The sequence below is a fragment of the Schistocerca serialis genome, chromosome 6 (genome assembly GCF_023864345.2).
Source record: "Schistocerca serialis cubense isolate TAMUIC-IGC-003099 chromosome 6, iqSchSeri2.2, whole genome shotgun sequence".
Taxonomy (NCBI): Eukaryota; Metazoa; Arthropoda; class Insecta; order Orthoptera; family Acrididae; genus Schistocerca; species Schistocerca serialis.
In genome coordinates, this window is record NC_064643.1 from 201,413,510 (window position 1) to 201,439,683 (window position 26,174).

At 44.5% G+C, this 26,174-nt stretch overlaps 1 long non-coding RNA gene across 2 annotated transcripts in view; it reads right to left on the reverse strand.

Moving 5' to 3' along the window:
- The window catches only part of LOC126484531 (uncharacterized), a 488,984-nt gene that overhangs the window by 5,640 nt on the left and 457,170 nt on the right, over positions 1-26,174 (reverse strand). For both annotated transcript variants that reach the window (XR_007587869.1, XR_007587870.1), the window contains 2 exons: positions 19,789-19,877; positions 1,891-2,086 (listed from right to left, as the gene is read on the reverse strand). This is a non-coding gene — a long non-coding RNA (uncharacterized LOC126484531). The remainder of the gene's footprint in view (positions 1-1,890; positions 2,087-19,788; positions 19,878-26,174) is intronic.

Sequence of the window (26,174 nt, forward strand, 5' to 3'; positions counted from 1 at the left end):
CATGATGGTCGCATCCGTGTTTGGTGACATCGTCGTGAACGCACATTGGAAGCTTGTATTTCTCATCGCCATACTGGCGTATCACCCGGCGTGATGGTATGGGATGCAATTGGTTACACGTCTCGGTCACCTCTTGCCGCATTGACGGCACTTTGAACAGTGGACATTACATTTCAGATGTGTTACGACCTGTGGCTCTACACTTCATTCGATCCCTGCGAAACCCTACATTTCAGCAGGATAATGCACGACCGCATCGCATGTTGCAGGTCCTGTACGGGCCTTTCTGGATACAGATAATATTCGACTGGTGCCCTGGCCAGCACATTCTCCAGATCTCTCACCAATTGAAAACGTGTGGTCAATGGTGACCGAGCAACTGGTCCGTACAATACGCAAGTCACTACTCTTGATGAACTATGGTATCGTGTTGAAACTGCATGGGCAGCTGTACCTGCACATGCCATCCAAGCTCTGTTTGACTCAATGCCCAGGCGTACCAAGGCCGTTATTACGGCCAGAGGTGGTTGTTCTGGGTACTGATTTGTCATGATCCATGCATCCAAATCGCGTGAAAATACGATCACACGTCAGTTGTAGTATAATATACTTGTCCAATGAATACCCGTTTATCATCTGCATTTCTTCTTGGTGTAGCAATTATAATGGCCAGTAGTGTACATAGGACAAACAACACGCATTGCATCAAAAGAGTGAACCGAAAGTCAGCGATACACCCGCCTTCTACAGTACAACATATCTGCAGTGGCTAAACATAGTATTTCTGCTGGCCATTCCATGAATTACAGGAAAGTCACGCTTTCGTTGCATTAGGATTCAGTGGCCAATGAATCTGTGGAAATACTGTTGGCAGACAATTTGCTCAAGCGAGACAACGATTTGCGCCTCAACAATCCCTCGAAACCATTCATTTCTCTTCTTCAGACTCACCCGACTTTTATTCCACAGTTTATTAGACACATCAAAAAATGTTTTGTATCCCTTACACTTTCCTTATCAATGCGTTAGTGTCAGGCTGTTGGCAAGCGTGAATACACAGTTTCAGACAAATCTGGCGGCACATATTAACCTGCATAGTGGCAGAAGAAATGGGCTTCCATATTTGCCATACACTGGTACTTCTTTATCAATCATCTGCTTCGCAGTCTGTAGTCTGAAAATTCCCTGTCTACGAGGGCAAGCTGCAAAAAAATCAGTTTCCATACAGAACATTTGTTTTGACAACTTTGCATCGCTAACATCACAGATCCGCGAAAAAGTGTGTACTGAAGGCCAGTGTCACTACTGCAAGCCAGATTCCCTTCTTTAATGTGGGATGTGTTGTTGTGTGTCCGAGTAGGCTGGACTCAAATATTCCCATGGAACTTGACCGAAATTAACAAAATAAAAATGGTCCCAAGTGGGTTCAAAAAAGTGTCCAAATGTATGTGAATTGTTAAGGGACCAAACTGCTGAGGTCATCGGCCACTAAGCCTACAGACTATTCAGCCTAACTTAAACTAACTTACGCTAGCAACAACACACACACCTATGCCCGAGGGAGGACCCGAACCTCTGACGGGGGCAGCCGCCCGGATCTTGGGTAGACGCGTCTACCCCGCGCGGCCCATGTGGGTTCTTTAGAAATCTTAATAGTATTTGTAGTTTGATAAAGATGCTTCCTCGGTTAATATATCTGTTTACCTAGATGACAGTTAATTGAAATTTGTGAAATGCATGTTTATTGCTCACAGATTCCCCTGCATCAACAGTTGCAACAGTCCATCAGATTGTTTCTCGGTTAACTCATTGATGGACGAGAGTAATGATTATTCGTGAATTGATTTCTCTAGGCTACTGGCTAGCAGCGAATGCATTCATTATCCTTACCGGAGTCCTTGTGCGTTGTGATAGCTGCTGCAGCTTGTTTCCTGTTGCAGGCTGTCGTTTTCTTAACGCTCGCCACACTCGACGACAGCAATTACTTGTAGGCGTCCAAGCCATATCCAGATAGTCTCGCGTGTTCATGTCATTCTGGTATCCAATCACACTGCCTTCATCGTTAATGAAGTCGTGGGGCTAGTACCTGCAAAAGAACAGAAAACAAATGGGAACTTGGTTTCGGGTTTAATATGACCTTCATTATTTCCTTCTACGAGTACAACAGCGCACCACATATGCTGCGAACGAGTATCTACATTCTGTCTCATTCATCAATGTTCGAGTCTTACCTAGAAATATGTGTTGTAATTGTTTTTTATTTCTGGGAAGGTTTATCAGTTTATCTCTGCCCTATGTAACCGGAGGATTTAGTTGGACATACAGTATAAATTACAGACATGCAAGAAGGAAGACTTGTGCTTAACGTTACATCGATGACAAGATCGTTACAGACGGAGCACGAGCTAGGTATGCACAGAAGAAAGGCAGGAAATCGGCCGCGTCGTTGCCAAACGAACCTTCGAGAACATAGCCTAAATTGCGTAAATCGTAAATCTCTATACTTTGAAGGGGTCTCACTACTACCATTCCCGAACGCTACTTACGTGCCTTAACCAGTGTATGGTCTTGTCAGCAGTAGGCATGATGAATGTCAACAAAATTCAGTAATTTCCCGAAATCTTGTATTAGTTTCGGCATTAGAAGCTGTAATAGAGTAGTACAAGATACGAGGGGTGTTCAAGTACTAAGACATTTCATTTTTTCTTCGGCCAGTTTCGGTTGAAAAGATGCAAATTTTGTTGTGGGACACCGTTGAATATTCGCGCTTCAGTCCCTGTAGCTTCATGACGTTCCGACAGGTGACGGCGCTATACCTAACCTTCAAAATGGCGTCTGTAACAGAAGTGCGGCGTTCCAAGCAGAGAGCTGCACTGAGTTCATTTAGTGGAAAACCGGAGAATCGCAGACATTCATAGGCACTTGCTGAATTTCAGTGTAGGCGTGGCAGGTAACAAAAGCACATTGAGTCGTTGGGTGAGACGTCTGTCATCGCGACAAGGTCGTGCAAATCCGTCCGATCTTACACGTGCAGGCCGGCCGCAAACAGCTGCGACGCCTGCAACGTTGGAACGTGAGGACACTCTCATTCGAGGTGATCGATGGATTACAATCAAACACATCGCTACGTAACTGTGCTGACACAATCGTCCATCAACTGGGGTAGTCAGTGGCGTGTGGCCACTGAGTTCGTCCCCGCGTAACAGAAGACCATAAAGAACAACTAAGGACTATCTGTACGGAATTGCTTGCGCTTTACGAGGCTCATCGTGACAATTTTTTGTCGAACATCGTCACAGGCTATGAAACATGGGTTCATCACTTCGAAGCGGAAAGAAAACGACAGTCTATGTAGTGGCGCCACACCGAAGAAAAAGTTAAGGCGGGGGTCTTCTGGGACTCTGAATGGGTTATTCTGTTTGATGATCTCCTTCAAGGTGCAACGATCAATTCTGAAGTCTGTTGTGCTACCCTCAAGAGGTTGAAGAAACGATAATGGAAACGAACTTCTCTTTCTCCATGACAACATAAGACTTCACACATGTCTGCGTAGCCGAGAGGAGCTCAGAAAACTTATTGGATTGTTCTTTCTCATCCACCTTACCGCTCGGGCCTCACACCTTCCGACTTTCGTGTTTTTGTCCCAATGCGGCAAGCAGTTAGTGGATGATGTGGAGATTGTTGATGCAGCAAGACGTTGGCTCCGACTAGGGCTGCTTATAAAATATCGATGTATCGATATTTTTCCACAAAACATCGATATTTACCGGCGATATTGTCTGGCCCGACATCAGAATGCAACATTGAGTGTCGATATTATATTTTTCTCTGTTTTCGGTAAATACTTGAAGTTGTTCTTTTTAAGTTGCAGTAGAACATAATTTTACTTTCACTGTGTGAGGGGGCCTTGCAACATTTTGATCTTCCATCACGCCCAATCCTTCTCTTTAACTCTGTGAAACACGTACATGTGGCACTAAAGAAGAAGTCCGATAGTCCGATTGCACTGTGTGTGTGTGTGGGGGGGGGGGGGGCGGTTGGAATGGAATAACAAGAGTTCCAGTGTGAAGAGATAGCACATCAATTGCGTTAAATAACAATTATTAATACAATTAGTGTGCAATTTCTTCACATCGGCAATCTTCATAAACAGTTGCTGAAAATAATGAACAAAAATCAAAATGACAAGATTGGTCTTTATGGTGAGCGGAAGGGAAATGCTGACGTAATCGGCGCTCGGCCCTATCGATATTAACCCCAATGTTTAGCTTCGCTTCGCAACTTTGAGACTGCGACTGCTATGTGGCTGGCGTTAGCAGAAATGAAACAACAGGGAAGTCGACGCGAAGAGTTCTGGGAACATCCAATAAGTGACGAAACCGAGCTACGGACCTATTGGTCATCTTTTATTGTGCCATTTACATGCAGTTACCGTTGTTAGCAAAGTGTTTGTCGCCATGCGTAAACGTGTATCGCTTTCCTTTCAATTCTTGCTCTAAGGGGGACAGTCCTAGAGATGAATCGAGTCGGATCTTTCTTGTAGGAAATTTAATGTAGTCTGATATTGTACTGCAACACATTTTCACTGGAGGGTTTTTCAAGTTTCCAGTTTTCAAGATAAACGTGCAAAAGTGGTATAAAATATGTTCTATATCGGAAACCATTCGAATCTGGGCGTAGTAGCTATGAAGTTTTTTGTTCAGAATCACTATTACTATCACTCCTAAAAGCAGGTCCCTTTCCTGCTGATTGACCCTGTATATTTAAATGTAAATGTATAGGGGCTGGACAAAAGTATGCTAAAACAATGTTACTTATAATCCGTCTTGATTGCAAAATATTTATTCTCATGACCAGTTTAGGTTCCTCTAGAACCATCTTCAGATCTGCAAATTTCGGTTACAGGATTAACCCGTCCACACTCAGCAACCTCCTCATGCAGGATGTGAAGATAACTGAATGTGGACGGTTTACTCCTGTAACCGAGATTTGAGGATCTGAAGATGGTTCTACAGGAACAGAAACCAGTCACGTGAATAAATGCTTTGCAATCAAGACGGATTATAAATGTCATAGCATAAAAAAGTGATTGGGGTATCCCTGCAGACATTACGTCTGTTTTTTGCAAAATATGGTAAAACCGCGAGAAATTCACGCTTGAACATGAATACAGATGCTACCCAAGCCTGCAACCGGCGCTATTGTGTCTGACGAGGAACAGCACCTGTGCATTGTCCTCGGTATTTTGCAAGTGTCACTCGTGGTCAGAACAGTGTACTGTGTAGTCATAAGTGCATTATTTGTCGGAGGTAAGTGAATTCGAATATGGGCAAATATTTGGTGCTCGTCACCAAGTGAGCCGAGGTGTTTGGTGCTGCAAGCGGTACCGTATCGAAGGTTTATCCCGCATATATAAAAGCCGAAAAACATGATCCGCTAAGGCACAACACAGAAGAAAGCATTTCTTGAGTGATCAGGACAGTCGATGATTGAAGAGGATTGTGTCGAAAAATAAGAGAACCACAGCTGCAAATGGCGCTGCAGAACTCATTGTCGCACTCACAAACGCTGTCAGCGCCAAAAAACACAAAAGGAGCACCAGAAATAGGGAACTGCACGGCGAGTTCGAATTCCATACCATTCATTAGTGATGCAAAAATGCCTCTACCAAAAAATGTCGTCCTGAAACCATGAAATCTGGACTATGGAGCGATGGAAGAAAGTAATTTGGTCGGATGAATCTTGAAACTTCCTGGCAGATTAAAACTCTGTGCCCGACCGAGACTCGAACTCGGGACCTTTGCCTTCGCGGGCAAGTGCTCTACCATCTGAGCTACCGAAGCACGACTCACGAGGAGACGAGATACTGGCAGAAGTAAAGCTGTGAGTACCGGGCGCTCAGTTGGTGGGGCACTTGCCCGCGAAAGGCAAAGGTCCCGAGTTCGAGTCTCGGTCGGGCACACAGTTTTAATCTGCCAGGAAGTTTCATATCAGCGCACACTCCGCTGCAGCGTGAAAATCTCATTCCGGATGAATCTTGTTCCACACTGGTTCTAACTTCTGGCCAAGTTTACGACCCAAGAGTGAAACGTGGCAGGGTTTCGGTGGTGATTAGGTTAGCCATATCGTGGTATTCCAAGGACCTCATAAATACTCTGCGAGGTCGCATTATTGTCAAGAATTATGTGACCATTTTGGTTGATATGGTCCACCTTGGTACAAGGTGATGCTGAGTTCCCCTGTTAACACAGCTCGCATCGACCAGGACCAGGACTTGTTTTGTGAGCACGAGGAAGAACTGTCGCACCTTTGGTGGCCACCACACTCACCAGAACTCAATACAATTGAGTCTTTGTGGTCTACTTTGGAGAGATGGGTACCGTTGTCTGAACTTGCCACTATTTTGCAGGCAGAATGGTGTAACATTCCCTCGAAAACAATACAGGATCTTATTTATCCACTCAGGGACGACCGGAAGCTGTCCTGAGTGACAACGGCTTTTCTAAACCGTGTTAGGTGTGGTAATATGTTGTGTATTAGCTGTTTCCATATTTAGTCCGGCCCTTGTAGGTGCCTCTGCATCCCTGACCACTGTCGCTTGGCATATTGCTAATCGAAAGTGTTTGTTTGGCATTTTGTGTTCGGCAACTTGGTCTCGATCCTCCTGCAATGGTACTTGCGCTTTATCGACTCCCTTTGAGATTACTTGATGGGAGACTGCCTACGTCATATCCAGACTGTGTTTCATTCCAGGCTGCGCGCTTTTCAGGCTCTGTCCATGTCAAGGCTTCATACCAAATTATATTCTCAAGGAGAGTTCTGTGCTCGTTACATTTTAAGTATTTCATGTATTCTGAATGCAAGTTTTACTTCAGATTAGTTAGTCACTTGTATCCTAGATTTTATAGATGTTAAAGTTTATACGAAGCCCCGTTGATATATTCCCTCTATCGGGAACTAATCGAGGAGTTACCATTTACTCTCCGATAGAAAAATTAGTGTATGTCACGCCACATATTTTATCCGCTCACTTCTCTCAAAACATGATTTACCAGTGCTCATATGTGTATTGTATTTCTGCGTTCAGTTGACGTGATGGTTTAATGCAACGCTTGTACGTAATGTTTGATACATCTCCTTGGTGAAACTGAGCAGGGTGGTAAATGCGTATGGGTGAGTAAATAAATAATTAAATGTAGTTTTTGTGACGATAATATTTCCTACCACAATATCCGTGAAATCCACTAACGGCAAAAGTTACATATCTGATCCAATCCCTTTTTCTGCGTTCGAGGGGTAATCATTTTATACACCATCACTGCCTTTTAAATTATTAATTACAGTTCTGTTTCATTTGATTAATAGATTATTTCAGGCCGTTTTCCTACTTTATCATTGAAACGTCTCCTTATTAATTACTAAAAACTCACTTGCATGGACTGTATCCCTACAAAAATTAATCAAACAGAAGGCCGGAACATGTTATTTAACGTCGTTTTCTAGTCGCATATGAATATAATTTATCTTATGCTTGTCGGGACCTTATTTGTAGCTGACAACTCTGCAGCCTTAGGACAATACATGTTAAGGAAGCTCGTAGTCGTCCCAGTAATTAAAAACGGATTAGCTCCGTACGTGCCCCCCACCTTCACTGAACTTGTTTGAGGAGATAAAGCGACGGTTTCCGACTGCACAGTATCCAGCTTGAATTCTGACAGTGGAAGCATTACCCATCCATAGTATTTAGTTGGCAAAGGGTAGGGATGCTTAAGGGTGAAACGTATCCACCAAAGTATTCCCAAGGAATCAGTACTGTATCCACTGACCATTAGTAGCTTGAAGACATCGAAATCCTACTCTGTTGATGGCAATCGCTGCATCTGCCAACTCAAAAGTCAATTAGTTCCTGGGTAATATTTCACCAATGGTTTCCAGATAAATGAATGCTTGTTCGGAAATCGAAGTGAAGCAAGTACAGGTACCGAGAGAGCTGGTTTAGTGGTTAAGAACAGGACTCGCACACAGTGAAAGTGAGTTTCAGTGATGAGTACGACGAACATGATTTAAGTGTTCCGAAGGTTCCCTAAATCGTCTCAGTATGACGTTGATTTTTTCGCTTTTTCTTTACAAGCTTAGCTAGTGTTGTGCTAATGCTTTAAGGATTCCGTTGTGACGTGAGGTTAGCTTCCAAATTTCCAGTGACTACATTTTGCTCAATCAGTAAGGAAACGCCTATTTATCCGCACTGAAACTCAGATATTCGGGCAGGCCGGTGTGGCTTCGAATCCTGCCTCGGGCATGGGTGTGTGTGATGTCCTTAGGTTAGTTAGGTTTAAGTAGTTCTAAGTTCTAGGGGACTGATGTCCTCAGAAGTTAAGTCCCATAGTGCTCAGAGCCATTTGAACCATTTGAACTCAGATATTCGATAGTGAGAGTTGCAGTGCTACCGCCACTTAAGATTAATGTTGTACTTCTACAGCTTGCAGTCGACATCAAGAAACCGCAGTATCACCTGACTTGTCATTCAAATGATATCTGTAGAGATAATGGTTCAAATGGCTCTGAGCACTATTGGACTTAACGCCTCAGGTCATCAGTCCCCTAGAACTTAGAACCACTTAAACCTAACTAACCTAAGGACATCACACACATCCATGCCCGGGGCAGGATTCGAACCTGTAGAGATAATGGCCAGGCCGTTTCCCTAAGTTGGCATACTTCTTTCGAAACAGCATCTGTTGAGCGTCGCTGGATAACCGGACAGCGACGGTATTGGCAGCGAAAGTGAAGGAATTCGGCAGAATCTCGCTTCCTATATTTGGTTGTAATGCAGTCCACAAGACTGGTTGCAGCACTCGCCCTGCTGAGGACAGAGGAACGAGTTTAGTTCCAAAACTTTTCATTTCCTGTTCTGCATCGTGAACACCAGGTTTTCTCAATGCAAATTGTCCAGGTTAAGGTGCTGCCACCAGGAACGGAGAAACTGCTAAGAGCCCTGCCTTGTAAACGGGCAGTTACGTGACGAAACGTCTAAATGGTGCATCGTGAAGGCTTGCAATCACTGTCCACTCACAGTAATGTGTCCACCTGTCAGAAGCCTGAATAACCACATTTTGAAGCGCGGACCGATACGAGACGTGCAAGAAGAGAGTCAGTAGTTTCTGCGACGGATGTGGAGCGCAGCCTTCAGTGCTGTGGACACCTGCACTAGCTTTCTAGGTTGACGATCCGTCTCGAAATCAAATTCGGGGAGATTGGTGGCCAGGAGAGAAAGGAAAACTCATCCTGGTGCTGTTCGAATCACGCATGTACACTGTGAGGTGCGTGACAAGTTGCGTTGTCCTGTTGGTAGATATCATCGTGCCTGGAAAAAAACTGGGTTTAGGAGTGGGCATGGTCCCCAAGGATAAATTCATACCTGTGTTGATCGATTGTACCTTCCAGAATGACAGAATCACACAGGGAATGCACTCCGGCCTGGATCCTTCTTACGATTGTTGCAGGATCCTTGCTTTCAGGCGTTTCACGCCGTACACGCCAACGTTCATCTGTCCAATAGAGCATAAAACGTGATTAATCTGCGAAGATCACCTGTCGCCACTCAATGAACGTCCAATTGAGGTACCGGCTTGCAAATTCCAGCCTCTGTCGCCGAATTACATCAGTCAGTATGGGTGCAAAAACCAGATCCATACGCAGCAACGTTCGCTGAACTGTAGCTGAGAAGACACTGTTGGTAGCCCCTTGGTTCGTTTGGGCGTTCAGATGCTCAACAGCTGCACGTCTATTCGCCCGTAGACGTCTCCGCAAGCGTTGTTCTCCTACCTCCTAAACTTCACAGATCTCCTGCGAAACTTGTGGATGTTATTATTTAGTTATGCAGTCAGATGCCCTTCCATGTTCACAAGACGTGAAGATAACCCAAGGGCGGGAAATCGAGTGCGCCCTCTCTCTGTGACCCTTTCAAACTTTGTTCTTTGGTTTATCGTACCTTAACCGTTCTTTTCTGTGCTGTAATTTGGGGATCAGCCCAGAATTTGCCTAGACGAGCCTAAAAACGACACTGAGGCTGGCCGATGTACCGGCCCACGGTCGCTTAACGGCACGAATCTGATCCGGGTCAAGCTCATTTTCTTGTCTTAAGAGTTAGCTCCCAAGTTAAGACTTCTGCCTGATATTATTAGACTTCTTTTAACGAGGAATGGTCTCTCTGCCTGTGCTGATCCACTTCTTACGTCACCCATGCTTCGTCCGTCACGCAACACTCTGCTTCCAGAAATCTTTCACTTTGTCTACCATATGGTTCCCCAGCTGTTATGCTAAATTATGCAACTGCTCAATTTGTTTCTTTTTCTGTTCAACTGCATTCTGAGCTCAGTAGACTGTTCTCTAATTCCTCCTCTGTTTCACACCGAATACCCATGTTCACTACCGACCATCAAAATTTCAGCACTAGGAAGATTAGAAAATAATGAAATTTTACTTATTGTGGGTATGCAGTATACCAGGAATCATACATTACTAAATTTTAGGTTATATGTGGTTATACAGGATCCGAAACTCGGTTCAAGTAGCTCTTACGGCAACAGCGGCGCCAACTCAGTTGAGCACCGAGTCGAACCGAGCTCGGATGACAGACATTTGCTATTCCGTGTTGCTTCAGCACTGCGTCACGGCTAATTAGTCGTACCTGCCGGCGAGTGATGGCACGCCAGTTTCTCGGCAACCCATGACTACATGTTTTCAGTGGATGAGAAGTATGAAGTACGTGTTAACCAGGCCAACAGTCCAACACCCTTTGTACCGAGGAACACCGGGATAGCATGGGCGACATGTGGTCTTTCGTTATCTTGTTGAAAGATAACATTACGCAAAACTCGGCTATAAAGCTCAGACACTGGCCTCAACCCAGCAGAGACAGACCGATGAAAGTTTTGAACATAAGGTTTTTCGAAAATTATCGCACACGCACAAGGCCAGATATTGACGTAAGAACTCTTAATCACCAGCCGCGCGGGGTAGCCGTGCGGTCTGAGGCGTCTTGTCACGATTCTCTCGGCTATCCCCGTCGGAGGTTCGAGTCCTCCCTCGGGCATGGGTGTGTGTGTTGTCCTTAGTGCAAGTTAGTTTAAGTTAGATTAAGTAGTGCGTAAGCCTAGGGACCGATGACCTCAGCAGTTTGGTCCCATAGTCCTTACCACGAATTTCCAATTTACGATAATCACCGTCCACAACAAAAGAGAGGTGCCATTAAAAGTCTTGCCGATAGAGCCGAAGAGGCTTTGCACTCCGGACTGCACACCTGGCAGCCGAATTAAAACATCTGAAGCAGGGTTTCAGAATACAGTTTCTCTCCCTTTTATTGAAAAAGTAGCACATCAAATCGAAAAGATTTTACAGAAACATGACATCAGACCGGTTTCTAGACCAACAAAGAAGATAGGTCAAGCATTCCTATTTGTGAAGGACAAACGCCCTGCTCTGTCAGCATGTTGTGTATATAAAATTCCCTGTACGTGTCGTAAAATTTATTTTGGAGCAACCGAGAGAAGCGTGAATCCACGTCTAAAGGAACGCAAAGGTCTTTGCCGACTAGGGAAAATCGGTTGTAGCAGAGCATGCTCTTCAGCCAGAAAGTTACGAAGTGTTCTGATACAAAAATTTTATCTACGATGACGAACTATTATCCACGGCTATGTATAGAAGCCGTTGAAATATATAAACACTGGGGTAATTTTAATGTGAAGAGAGAGACCATGAAACACGGAGAGTAGCTCTGCAGAATCGCTAAACAGTTTTTTATCTTTGACAAGACGACAATTGATAGTTAAGTTTCATCTTTGACAAGGATCGTCTTCGGTTACAACGTGTAACTCTGGCAACCCTCCTTTTTTCTACAGTATATATGTCGCTCTCAGACGTCCGACCCTGTCATTCGACAGGATTCAACGGAGAAATAACGCCTCTGAAGATGTATAGCGCTCTTCTGGATGAAACATTTGGAGCAGAAGAGTTTCGTGGAACATGACTTTATATCTCGAAAGGTTTACCAGCAGAAACGTAAAAGCCATTGTCCAAGTTACCACCTATGCGAAACATAGGTGATCGCCTGCTGCATCAAATAACATTTCACACGTGCCAGACAATGAGCGACGATGATGACCAATGTAAACTGGCCACTGTGGTTATCCTCGGAACCTCCGTGTAATAATAAGTCCATCGTGATATTATATGCACAACAGAGACTCGTCTGGAAAACCTTTGTCTACTTACGCGTCAAAGGAAGCACCAGCGTTGGTTGCCGTGATGGAAGTGTATGGTCCTCCAAACGTCATAGCACAGTCTGCGTGAACATTTATCTTGCTGCAAACAAGTTCATTTTCTGACTCAATGTACCTGACACTGCTTCGCGATCCTGCTTGCCCAAGAAAATGATATCCTCTCGTGAGATAGTCGCATGGAGCCGTTGAGATCGTGTATAGAGTGGAATCCTCTCGCGCACTAATCGCATGGAGCCGTTAAGATCGTGTATGGAGTGGAATATTCCGCTACTGAATCAGTCGAGGCCCTATTCGCATGGCGGGTGTGGGATACCACTCAACACAAGTAGCAACATCCCACAACGATAATCTGCAGTTTCAATGTGCCACAATCCTGCCGCTGTCGGATTCCACTTCGTGCTGGAAGACATTTCTCCTTCTTACAAGAGGCATGATACGATCTTCTCATGAACAAACACCATCAAAATGTCGGCTCAAAATGACAAAACCACTGCATTACTTTTCCTTATACATATAATGCATATAACAATGTTCCTACCTATTTTCCACAGTTAAGCTGAAATACTAAAAATTTGCGTATTCAGGCATTTAGTACACATCATTCCAATTTGAAATTTGTTACAGTTCACCAGAGTATTTGTGTTATACCGATCACATGTTGTTTTGAGAGGTACAAGGTGCAGAAAATATTTTTCTAACGCTGTACAGTTCACTACACCATACCCTTCATTTATCTGTAGTTCTCGTGTTCTACAATATTTAGCGTTTTCACTTGAATGAAATTTTATTCACTTTATAGCAGAAAATAGGAAGATATCTTACACTGCTACAGTTTTGTGCACATACACCGGAGCTGTTACTTGACTTCAGGTGATTCATATGAAAAGGTTTCTGACATGATTTTGGCCACACGACGGGAATTAACAGACTTCGAATGCGGGTTGGTAGTTGGAGCCAGACACATGGGACATTCCATTTCGGAAATCGCTAGGGAATTCAATATTCCTAGATGCAGTGCCAAAAATGTGCCCAGAATACCAAATTTCAGGCATTACCTCTCACCACGGACAACGAAGTGGCCGGCGGGCTTCTCTTAAGAAGCGAGAGCAGCGGCGTTAGCGAAGAGTTGTCAGTGCTAACAAGTGGGCAACACTGCGTGAAATAGCCGCAGCAATCAATGTGGGACGTACGACGAACGAATCCGTTAGCACAGTGCGGCGAAATTTGCCGTTAATGGGCTGTGCCAGCAGAAGACTGACGCGAGTGACTTTGCTAACAGCTCGACATCCCCTGCAGTGCCTCTCCTGGGCCGGCCGCTGTGGCCGAGCGGTTCTAGGCGCTTCAGTTTGGAACCGCGCGACCGCTACGGTCGTAGGTTCGAATCCTGCCTCCGGCATGGATGTGTGTGATGTCCTTACGTTAGTTAGGTTTAAGTAGTTCTAAGTTCTGGGGGACTGATGATCTCAGATGTCAAGTCCCATAGTGCTCAGAGCCATTTGAACCATTTTTGAGCCTCTCATGGACTCGAGACCATATTGGTTAGACCCTACACGACTGAAAAACCGTCGACTCACGAGATGCGTGCCAATTTCGGTTGGTAAGAGGTGATGGTAGAATTCGAGTGTGGCACATACCCACGAAGCCATGCGCCCAAGTTGTCAACAGGGCAGTGTGCACTTTGATGGTTGTTTCACAATGGTGTGGGCTGCGCTGACGTGGAATGGACTGGGTCCTCTGGTCCAATTGAACCGATCATTGACCGGAATTGGTTATGTTCGGCTACATTTGCAGCTATTCACAGACTTCATGTCCCCAAACAATGACCTCATTTTACCGGGCTACAATTGTTCGCAAAGAATTTTTAACATGTTGCAGCCCTGTCAGCAACTGTGATAAATTAATCGTGATAAACTGTGGAAATCGCTAGGGAGTTCAATATTCCTAGATGCAGTGCCAAAAATGTGCCCAGAATACCAAATTTCGGGCATTACCACGGACAACGAAGTGGGCGGAGGGCTTCTCTTAAGAAGCGAGAGCAACGGCGTTAGCGAAGAGCTGTCAGTGCTAACAAGTGGGAAACACTGCGTGAAATAACCGCAGCAATCAATGTGGGACGCACGACGAACGAATCCGTTAGCACAGTGCGGCGAAATTTGCCGTTAATGGGCTGTGCCAGCAGAAGACTGACGCGAGTGACTTTGCTAGCAGCTTGACATCCCCTGCAGTGCCTCTCCTGGGCCGGCCGCTGTGGCCGAGCGGTTCTAGGTTCGCAAAGAATTTTTAACATGTTGCAGCCCTGTCAGCAACTGCGATAAATTAATCGCCTCAGTTGCGAAAAGTTACTGGTCTTTACCCCGGTTTCAGCTAGAGTAATCTAGCCTTCTTCAAAAGCATAAAATAAAGAATAAGGCACGGTCACACATAACAATTGTTCGCTGTTGGTTTGAAAAACATGCTGGACACTACGAGCGAACGATATGGCAACCCAAGTCGTCCGACATGAATCCTATCGAACTTTTATTGCACATAATCGATAGGTCAGTTCGTGTACAACATCGTGCACCGGTAACACTTTCGCAGTGTCAACGGCTATAGACGCAACATAACTGAATATTCATGCAGTGGATTTTCAGCAACTTTTTGAGTCGATGCCGAGTTGGTGTTCTACGCCGGACAAAAGTGGTCCATCACGATTTTATGAGGTGTCCCATGTCTTTTGACATCTCAGTGTAATGCATTAGTGGCGGGCCTACGCTTTCATCCAGCTCGTCGCTTGTGGCTCGACCACGAGGTTAACCGTCCTTGATCGAGACCTGTTCAAGCACACACTTTTAACTTTTCAGAAACGTTCTTTTCTGCTTCTATGTTACTGTAGTATAACAACATATATAGACAAGTAGGCCCCTGAAAAATGAACCTTGTTAGCTGTCGATTACGCTGTCGATGTAATCAGGCGCATTAAAGTCTTTTGTGGCCCGCATAATCGGAACTGGCGCAGTAGCCCGCATAGTACTTGGACCAGCCGTCGGCAGGTCTGCAGCGGTGGTGCGGCTTTAAGTCGGAGGCGATGGCAGCAGCATTTGGGCACCGGACACGGGTTGCCGCACATGGCGAGGGCAACTTATAAATGCCCCAGTTTCCTCCGCCTGCGTTCTACATCTGTGTCCGAAGGACACCTTACCGTGCGTGGCGGGGGGTAATTCGCGTATTACTCAATTTCCATCTGCCCTGTTCCATGCGCAAAACGTGTGAGCCAACGATATTCGTTATACTGTGCGTGAACTAGTTCAGATCGACAGATTACCATATTTTTATTTTTCAAATGTCCCCCTCGTTGCTGAAAAGCAGGGGAATGCTTTCTTTGTATAGGACGTAAAAAATGGTACACTACCTGGTTCAAAATATCCGGACACCCCTATGTAATGTAGACTTGACTACTAGATGACACAAGAGACGGACCCTCCAGTGTAAAAGGAAGCAAGAAGTGTGGTGCTGTCAGCAGAGTAGTAGCAACAGCTGAACGGGTCGATCAGGTGAGCTCAGCGACTTCGAATGTCCAATAGTCATTGGATTTCATTTAATAAACCTATCAGGGATGTTTCAGTCCCAAAGCTGCCCAAGTCGACTGTTGGTGACGTCATTGTGAAGTGGAAGCGTGAAGGAACAACAGTAGCAGTGTCATAGGCCCTTGCTGTTCCTGATTTACATATATGATCTAAGTGATAATCTGAGCAGCCCCCTTAGACTGTTTGCAGATGGCGCCGTAATTTACCGTCTAGTGAAATCATCGGACGATCAATTCCAGTTACAAAATGATCTAGAGAGAATTTCTGTATGGTGCGAAAAGTGGCACTAAACAAAGGGCTGTCAATTCGACTAAATACCTAGAAATTAAAATTACGAGCAACTTAAACTGGAAAGACCACATAGATAATATTGCAGGAAAGGTGAAACAAAGACTGCGCTTTGTTGGCAGAACACTTATAAGATGCGACAAACCCACAAGAGAGACATCCTACATTACACTTGTCCGTCCACTGCTGGAATATTGCTGAGCGGTATGGGATCCTTACCAGGTAGGGTTGACGGAGGACATCGAAAAAGTGCAAAGAACGGCAGATCGTTTCCTGTTATCGCACAATAGCGGTGAGAGTGTCACTGATATGATACGCGAATTGTGGTGGCAGTCACTGAAACAAAGGCGGTTTTCTTTGCGGCGAGATCTATTTACGAAATTTCAATCACCAACTTTCTCTTCCGAATGTGAAAATATTTTGTTGACACCCACCTACGTAGGGAAAAATGATCATAACAATAAAATAAGAGAAATCAGAGCTCGAACGGAAAGATTTAGGTGTTCCTTTTTCCCACGCGCCATTCGAGAGTGGAATGGTAAAGAAGTAGTATGAAAATGGTTCGATGAACCCTCTGCCAGGCACTTAAGTGTGAACTGCAGAGTAACCATGTAGATGTAGATGTAGAACATTAGGCAGACTTTATGTATTGACGGTCAGACGCTTATACTGACTGTCCGTCGAGCAAAGCGGGGTGTGCTTGTGAAAAGCCGCAAGAAATCAGACAAGGAACAAAGTGATATCAGCAGTCCACCTAGCACAATGACTGCCCCTAGGCAGATAAAAAGGAAAGGGTACCATCATCGAGCAACTCCTCATAAGACACAATTTTCCGTAGCGATGCTCTCGATGGTGCGAGAAACGACTCCACTGAACACTGGATGAATGGAAACGAGTGATATGGAGCGATGAATCACGCTATACCCTGTGGTAGTTCGATGGGACGGTTTAGGTTTGGCGAATGTCTGGAAGAAGTTACTTGTCGCCATACGTAGTGCCAACAGTGAAGTATAGAGGCGGTGGTGCTAACAGGGGAACCTCCCCATCGCACCCCCCTCAGATTTACTTATAATTTGGCACAGTGGATAAGCCTTGAAAAACTGAACACAGATCAATCGAGAAAACAGGAAGAAGTTGTGTGGAACTACGAAAAAATAAGCAAAATATACAAACTGAGTAGTCCATGGGCAACATCAGGGATGATGTGGGCACAGGAGCGCCGTGGTCCGTTGATTAGCGTCAGCAGCTGCGGAACAAGAGGTCCTTGGTTCAAGTCTTCCCTCCAGCAAAAAGTTTAAATTTTTATTTTCAGATAATTATCAGAGTTCAGGCACTCACACACAATCAATTTCGCTCTCCAAAATTCCAGGACTTGTTCAGATTTGCTTGGACATATGCAGGATTTGACGATCTACACAAGGAAAAATTTGAAAACGTTAAAAACATATCTTTTGACAGAGCACAGAGAAAATTGTGCGACCGTGAAACTGTTGCATTCATTTGTTGCAGTTTATGTGACACACTCTTATGTTTTCATCACTTTTTTGGGAGTGATTAGCACATCCATAAGAAAACCTAAATCGGGCAAGGTAGAAGAATCTTTTTACCCATTCGCCAAGTGTGCAAGTTAGGTGGGTCGGCAACATATCCCTGTCATGTGACGCACATGCCGTCACCAGTGTCGTATAGAATATATCAGACTTGTTTTCTTGGATCAAATGTTTTCGGTTCCTATTGTAGAGGCACGTCATTTCGTCTACTAATCGCACGGTTTTGCGGTGCGGTCGCAAAACACAGACACTAAACTTATTACAGTGAACAGAGACGTGAATGAACGAACGGACAGATCATAACTTTGCAAAAATAAAGTACGTAAACTTTTCGCTCGAGGGTAGACTTGAACCAAGGACCTCTCACTCCTCAGCTGCTCACGCTAACCACAGGACCACGGCGCTCCCGTGCCAATATAATCACTGATATTGCCTATATTGCCCATGGACTACTCAGTTTGTAAATTTTGCTTATTTTTTCATAGTTCCACACAACTTCTTCCTGTTTTCTCGACTGATCTCTGTTCAGTTTTTCAAGGCCTATCCGCTGTGCCAAATTATAACTAAATCTGAGGGGGGTGCGATGGGGAGGTTCCCTTGTAAGGTATAAGGCTATTTTTCGTGGTTAGGGTGTGGTCCCTCATTGCGCTAAAGGAAACGCCAAATTAGGAACTGCATGAACATACTTTACAGCATTGAGTACTGCGTATAGTAGAGACACAGTTTGGAGAGGATGACTGTTTGTATAAGCTTCACAGTATACCCTGTCACAAGGCAATATCTGTGATGTAATAGTTTGTGGACAATAATATTCCTGAAATGGACTAGCTCGCCCAAAGTCCCAACCTGAACCCAATGGAACACCTCTGGGATGACATAAAACGTCGACATCGTCCTAAACCACGGCGTCCGAGTCAGTGCGTTCTCTGGTTTCGGCTCTAGAAGAATAATGGGTTGCCTTCCTCCAGGGACATTCAGACACCTCTCTGAATGTTTCTCCAGCAGAGTTCAAGCCCTCGTAAATGCGAAGGGTAGACCTCCCGCTATTAATATCCACTAATGGACGTCCACGCGTTTGGTCAGACAGTGTACTCTTGGCTGTCTTATGTCACTGTTCGCCATTCGCTCTTCAAAGAAATTCTTGTTTCTGCACTGCCTTATTGTTGTTTACAGGTGAAACTAACGTTCACATTATAACCCTGATATAGCACTCATAATCAGAAAGCAACACCTTCAACTTATTTCTACCTAATATTCTTTTATGTTGATCTTCGCTTTTACTGTAAATGCTTAAAATTAGATGATGAGAAATGAAAACTCACTGAAACAGTGGCGCTCCAAAGTACTCGCTTGCTATTGAAATTTCAGTGCAGTCATTCGTCTTTGTCGCGTACCTTCACGCGTTTTTCTGCTGTGACTTTTGCCACTGCTGTTCCCATTCCAAGTATACATCTTTTCTTGAAACGTACAGTAAGTCGGAATACTGGAGCAGTATAAACATTCTTTTCTGTGCCATGTTACTGTCTTTTCCTACTCCATCTACTTCATCGTGAATGCCTCCTTAATCACGTAAACTGAACGGTTTTGTTTCAATTTCTGTCTGTCACGATTAATTCCACCACATCATGAATAAAACTGTAGGTATACCCGAGAACATATTTTGGTAATGCTGGAATATTATCACGTCTCATTTCAGTAGCTAAATCTTCCGCTGAAGACACAGTGATTGTTCCCAGACACTGTACTATCTTGGCAGTAACGACTCTCTTAGATACCACTGCTTTAGTTTCGCTTTCAGTTGCAAACCCGCCTTCCCAAACAAGCAGACCTGGAGTACTGAGTGTGGTGGCGTAATGATAACACGCTTGAGTCACATTCGGGGCAACGGCGGTTCAGATCCTGCCCTGCCATCCAGCTTTCGGTTTTCCGTCGATCCCCTAGATCCTTTAAGGAAACAGGTTCCTTTGAAAAAGACGTGACCGGTTTCTTTCCCAAATCTGAGTTCGTGGGTCATCTCGAATGGCCTCAACGTCGACGAGACATAGTCGTCCTTCGAACTCAGACTTAAATTATCATTACATGACTATTGTTCTTAAAACTTACCATGCTGTCAAGTGGTCACTCGAAAATCTTCAAGGGTAGGTTGCAGACACGTGAGTTATATCCTTTCTGTCGTTCATCATGTGCAGCTCCTGCGAAAGAAAAACAAGTTGCTACAATGCACCACAACAGTGGTTCAAGGTAAATAATTCCTTAATATCTGACACCCCATCTGAGCTACGGTCTACGGCTGTGTAACTCCTGTTTTTGTAACACCTGGTGTCATGCCAATAACTCTAACGTCTGGTGAAGCACGCTCTGCTTCTAAAACCATGTAACTTAAACAAGTTCGCTAAATATAACACAAGTAAGTGCGTATAAGGTTGTACTTTGTAAACTTAAAAATGGCTACATCAACGAAACTATGTAGTGCTTAACAATATAAAATAAAAATATGGTTTAACCATAAAAAAACAGAGGAGCAAATTGATATCATTCAAAAAATTTATCATGTCTATGAACGCCATTACAAATAATATATTCACCGTAATTCAACTACTTAGTAGTGCATCTTGCTCCCAGTCACTAGAACTCGCTGACCGCTTCATAGATCCGTCATCCCACTGCTCCAATTCGATCTCTGATGATTAAGAGATATTTTGTTTGTTATGCCTTAATGAGAAGGTCAGTTCTCCTCGCTGCAGTCTTCATAGCTTCGTTCATTAGTTCCAGTTCTCCGCTTACATCTATGCAGTACGGCGTATGTCAGGTCAGCTTTTTTCGTCTCTCAGCCAAGAACTTAACCGAAGTTTTCCTTTTTAATTTTTCCTTCGTTATCTTTTCTAGTGTAAGGCTTAAAAACACTCGTGATAACCATCTCCTTTTCTCAGTCCCGACCTTATATCGAAGCTCATCGGAATTTTACTAGTTAACGATTTTATTAAGCAGGAAAATCCAATTATATGCCTTCCTGTAGTCCACTACAGGCCTGTGCAATTCTTTGTTACACAGTGAATGCTGTAGCTATATGCTCTTACTTTCTTCGTTTTATCTAGATATTCCACATATATTCACATACATTAAAATCACAGTAACTTGTTTGTTCTTCGAGGGCATCGTTCAAGGATGTAAAACATTTTTGTTTGTTATAAAGGAAACGGTGTTGTTACCTAACGAAGACGAATCCGCGTTGAAAGAGTGACACGGCTAAGACATTTATCGACAAAATAATTTTCTGATTAAAGTGAGATATACTGATGAGCCTAAACATTATGACCACCTCCTTAACAGCTTGTTTGTCCGTCTTTGGAACGAAATATATCACTGATTCCGCATATGAGGGATCCGACTGTTTGTTGGTAGGTTTTTGGACTTACGTGGCATTAAATGTCTACTCACAGGTCATGTAATACGTACAAATATCGGACCGCTGATTTGCGTACGTTGTGATGGCTCCCAATAGCGAATCAAAGGGGTTCCATAGGATTTACATCAGGCGAATTTGGTCGGCGAGACATCAAAGTGAGTTCACTCTAATACTTCTCATACCATTATAGAACGGTTCTGGCTCCCAGAAACGGACAATTATACTGCTGATAGATGACATCGCCGTCTGGGAAGACATCAAGCGTGAAGCGATGTAGATGGTTCGCAGCCGTCAGCGTGTCTTCCATTACTGCAAGCTCAAGAGAACGTCACCCATAACAGTGCTCCCACAGCCTGCGTCCATGGCGCGCTGCATGTTTCGAACTGCCATTCACCTCGATGACGACGCTTGTGGGGACGACCAGCGATCTAGTGTAGCAAAAACGTGATTCTCCCGAAGAGTCGCCAATTTTCTTTGATCGGCCGTCGTATCCCGATGGCCCAGTGCCCACTGCAATCGGAAATGTCGATGTCGTCGGGTTAACAAGTGAACGCTTAGAAGTGGTATGCTGCGGAGCTCCAAGTTCAAGAATGTACGATGAACGCACTTCTCCGAAACACTTGTGCGTGCACCAGCATTGCGCTCTTTCGGCAGAGATGCCACAGACTAGCATCTGTCCTTCTTCACAGAGCAGACAAGCCTCCGAACACCAAGTTCTGTGGAACGTCCAACCATTTAGCGTCTCGTGGTAGTGTCACAGTCCTTCTGCCTCTTTCCGTAGGTGCTCATGACAGTAGCACTTGAACATTCGACGAGATTCACTGTTTTTGAGACACTTGTTCACAGGCTCTGCATATTAATAATGTACCCGTCGCCAAAGTCTCAGTGGATTTCCCCATTTGCAGCCCATTTCTTCGCTATGGTGATGACCCGATGTATTTCCTGCTCTTGCTTTTTTTTTTTAATTGTCTCACTTGCTCTCAACGCCAGCAGGCGGCATCCAACGTCGCGGTGGACAGTGGTCACGATACCTGTCATCGTCTAAAGAATTCATATTGTGATGAAAGACTGAAATAAAAAACATTTGAGTGGTCATAATGTTTCGGCTTTTCAGGGTAGATCAGATAAGGCCAACAGTCACTGTGCAGGAGTATGTTGGCGGACAGACAATAGTGTTCACGCCGTTGTGCTCTTCATGATGCAAATATTTAACAATATTTCGTAAAAGTAAACACCTATCGCTCATTAATCAAAAGATCTTCATCTTTTAACTGTGAATGTCCGTCACAGGTGCTGTAAGTAAGCTAACAACTTTATTTGGGCCGTTCAGCCGTAACAGTTCCCGCTGTATTTCGGATTCGTTAGTCAGACGAAGATCACACAACCTTTCCCCGCCTGCGGTCACTGGTCGGACACGCCTTTTTCTTGTTCCGTCAGTGTTGCTTTCTTTTTCTCTGGTTAGCGAGCGGCTGAGCGAGGGTATGTTGACAGCTCCAAGTGACTGTGGGTCCTGACGTTCTACGACTGCCCTCTGGACAGCACTGAAAATTGGTTGCCATTGCTCGAACGCAAACCTCTTGCAGTTCCTATTCGTTAGATATCGTGTGAGCCTTTTCTACAGCTGATCTTGAGCATGCCCAGTATGGATGCTACGAACCTAACGAGAAATAAGTTCACTTTGGTTCCTTTAGAGAGGCTGTCGCTGATTTCTTTCCGCATTCTTGCTGAGTCCCAGCTCATACTGCATCACTAATGTCCACGTCATCGACACAGTCTTAAATCCTAATCCTCTTTACTTCTTTTCCAATAAAATCAAAGAGCTGTCGATGGAACAACAGCTACACTTTTCTTTTGTTGCGTAGTGCAGCCGAATGGAGTTCAAAGTATCTTACATGTATTCCACAAATTATTCCGTACACATTACCTTCATGATGAAATTTTGCTTCTTGTACTGTATAACTAAATGGAAGCTCACAGTAAAGAAATAATTAGGTTCAAATGGTTCAAATGGCTCTGAGCACTATGGGACTCAACTGCTGAGGTCATTAGTCCCCTAGAACTTAGACCTAGTTAAACCTAAATAACCTAAGGACATCACAAACATCCATGCCCGAGGCAGGATTCGAACCTGCGACCGTAGCGGTCTTGCGGTTCCAGACTGCAGCGCCTTTAACCGCACGGCCACTTCGGCCGGCAAATAATTAGGAAATACTTAGCTTGTAAGCTATGATCCTCGATAGTTGCGGATGTGAGGCTTCTATATAACAATACAGAGAAAGCTCTACGGTCCCTATCCCACTTCCATTTTCTGTCTTGCAAAGAATTTTTAATTCTGAAAACTTCCTGTGTGCGTAAATACCGAGTTGTGCAGTGTTTCAGTTTCCACATTTGACTGCAGGTATGATCCCTTTCCTGTGACTCGCTGGCAGACTCCAATCACAAGTACTTCTTTTAAGTAAGAAGTTATCATCGTATAGCTGTTACAGGCTGAAATGAATTGCAACTAAAATGGTTCAAATGGCTCTAAGCACTATGGGACTTAACATGTGAGGTCATCAGTCCCCTAGACTTAGAACTGCTTAAACCTAACTAACCTAAGGACATCACACACATCCACGCCCGAGGCAGGATTCGAACCTGCGACCGTAGCAGCAGCGCGGTTCTGGACTGAAGCGCATTGAACCTCTCTGCCACAGCGGCCGGCTGAAATGCAACCATCCCAATGCCAGTGCGAGATTCTGTACTAATTGCGGAGAAGAATGAACTGAAACAACCTCCCTACTACGACGGGATAAAGCAGTAAGGGAAAAATCTAACACCATCACCTAACAATTGCATGATAAATTATACTCACTTAGGGGAAAGAAGTCACATTGTGTACTTGTCCTCTTTTTTCCGTTTCTTGAGTGACGTGCGTAATAGTTTTCAGAGAGCCACGCCTTCCCCAACAAGTTGCAATGATCCAGTTCATTGTAATTCTTCAAGCTTTCCTGGCGAGGCGTTGTCATGTTGATTAGTCAGGTTTCTGCCGGTTATTCGCGTCTTTCTTGCACGATATTTCAACTGCGTGACTCGCAGTCTTCTTCAGGTGCTGTCTGATAGTGATTCCAATGTGGAACGAGTGCGGTATATATGCCTACGTTGTACTAGGCGTTCCCTCTGCCGTCCGCGCCGCGTCTTGCGTTCTGTCGGTGGTGTGCGCCCCCCAATAGCACCGGCTGGAGGCCAGCATTTTCTTCTAGCCGCGGCTGTTCCGAACGCTGTGCCCGTACTTTGTGGTCACGTTTTATCTTCCGATTGTCGTCATTTGAGTCCTTCTGTGGATTAGGACGTTCTATTGGCGTGCTGTTTCGTATCAGACGTTGCGTCCGAAGTTCTTGTCCACCAGAAGCGGCTGCAGCGTCATTTTCACGCCGATTGTGTTCAAATCGTCGCTCGAGACTCGGAAGAGCGTCCTCAGATACTTTGTCTTTTGCCTGAGGTGCCATTTCGTGTACGTCTTTAGTTACATGTACTAGGCTGTTATCTCTAATTCCATCCTTATACTTGCGTCCCTTGGTGTCTGGATGTTGTCTACGCTGCGTTTTCAGAAGATCGAGTGCTGGGTTGCAGGCCGAGCTCGGCTGGAAACCGGTGTCCCGGTTATTGAGATTCTCAGCAACCTTAATCTCAATAGATTCTTTGATGACGCTAGAATCAGTATCAGACAGCACCTAAAGAAGACTGCGAGTCAGGCAGTTGACATATCGTGCAAGAAAGACGCGAATAACCGGCAGAAACCCGATTAATCAACATGATCCAGTTTATTGTTTATGTAGAGCGATTTATCAGTTTTACGGGGAACACTCAATAGGTAATGCAACACATTTTTTTCTTGGCCAGTTTCTGTTGAAAAAATACAGAATTTGTTGTAGGATATCGTGGCATATTCCCGCTTCAACCCTTGCAGTTTCGTGAAGTTCCGAATGTGGAGGCGCTATGTGTAACCTTCAAAATGGCGTCTGTAACGGGAGGTGCGTCCCAAGCAGAGCTGTCATTGAGCTTATTTTGGTGGAACACCAGAGCATCGCACATTTTCATTGGCGCTTGCAGAATGTTAACGGAGACCTGGCAATGAACAAAAGCACGGTGAGTCATTGGGCGAGACGTCTGTCACCATCGCAACAAGGCCGCGCAAACCAGTCCGATCTCCCGAGGGTCGACAGGCCCCACACAGCTGTGACTCCTGCAGTGGTGGGAGGTACGGATGCTATCATTCGAGGTGATCGACGGATCGCTTTGAAATACCTCGCTGCTCAACAGGACGTCTCTGTTGGTAGTGCTGGTACACTCGTCCAACATTTTGGCTACCCCAAGGTGAGTGCCTGCAGCACTCCTAACCGTCCAACAGAAGACTATAAGGAGCGACGAAGGATGTGCGGAATTTCTTGCTCGTTACGAGGCTGATCGTGGCAGTTTTTTCGAACATCGTCACAGGCGATGAAACATGTGTTTAACACTTCGAAGCAGTAACGAAACGCGAATCCATGTAGTGGCTCGGCACCACCTCTCCTCCGAAGAAGAAGTTCAAAACCTGACCCTCAGCCGATAAAGATTAGATTAGATTAGTACTTGCTCCATAGATCATGAATACGACACTTCGTAATGATGTGGAACGTGTCAGGTTAATAAAAGGTGTCTATACAAGATATTACATAACACAAAATATTACATGACACTTAATATTTTTAATTTTTTGTGGTGGTTGGGAAAATTACCCACTTATTATATCCAAAAATTCATCTAATGAGTAGAAGGAGTTGCCATTAAGAAATTCTTTTAATTTCCTTTTAAACGCTGTATGGCTATCTGTCAGACTTTTGATGCTATTAGGTAAGCGACCAAAGACTACCGTGCCAGCATAATTTACCCCCTTCTGAGCCAAAGTTAGATTTAACCTTGAGTAATGAAAATCATCCTTTCTCCTAGTGTTGTAGCCATGTACACTGCTATTACTTTTGAATTCGTTCTGATTATTAATAACAAATTTCATAAGTGAATATATATATTGCGAGGCTACAGTGAAGATCTCTAGCTGTTTAAA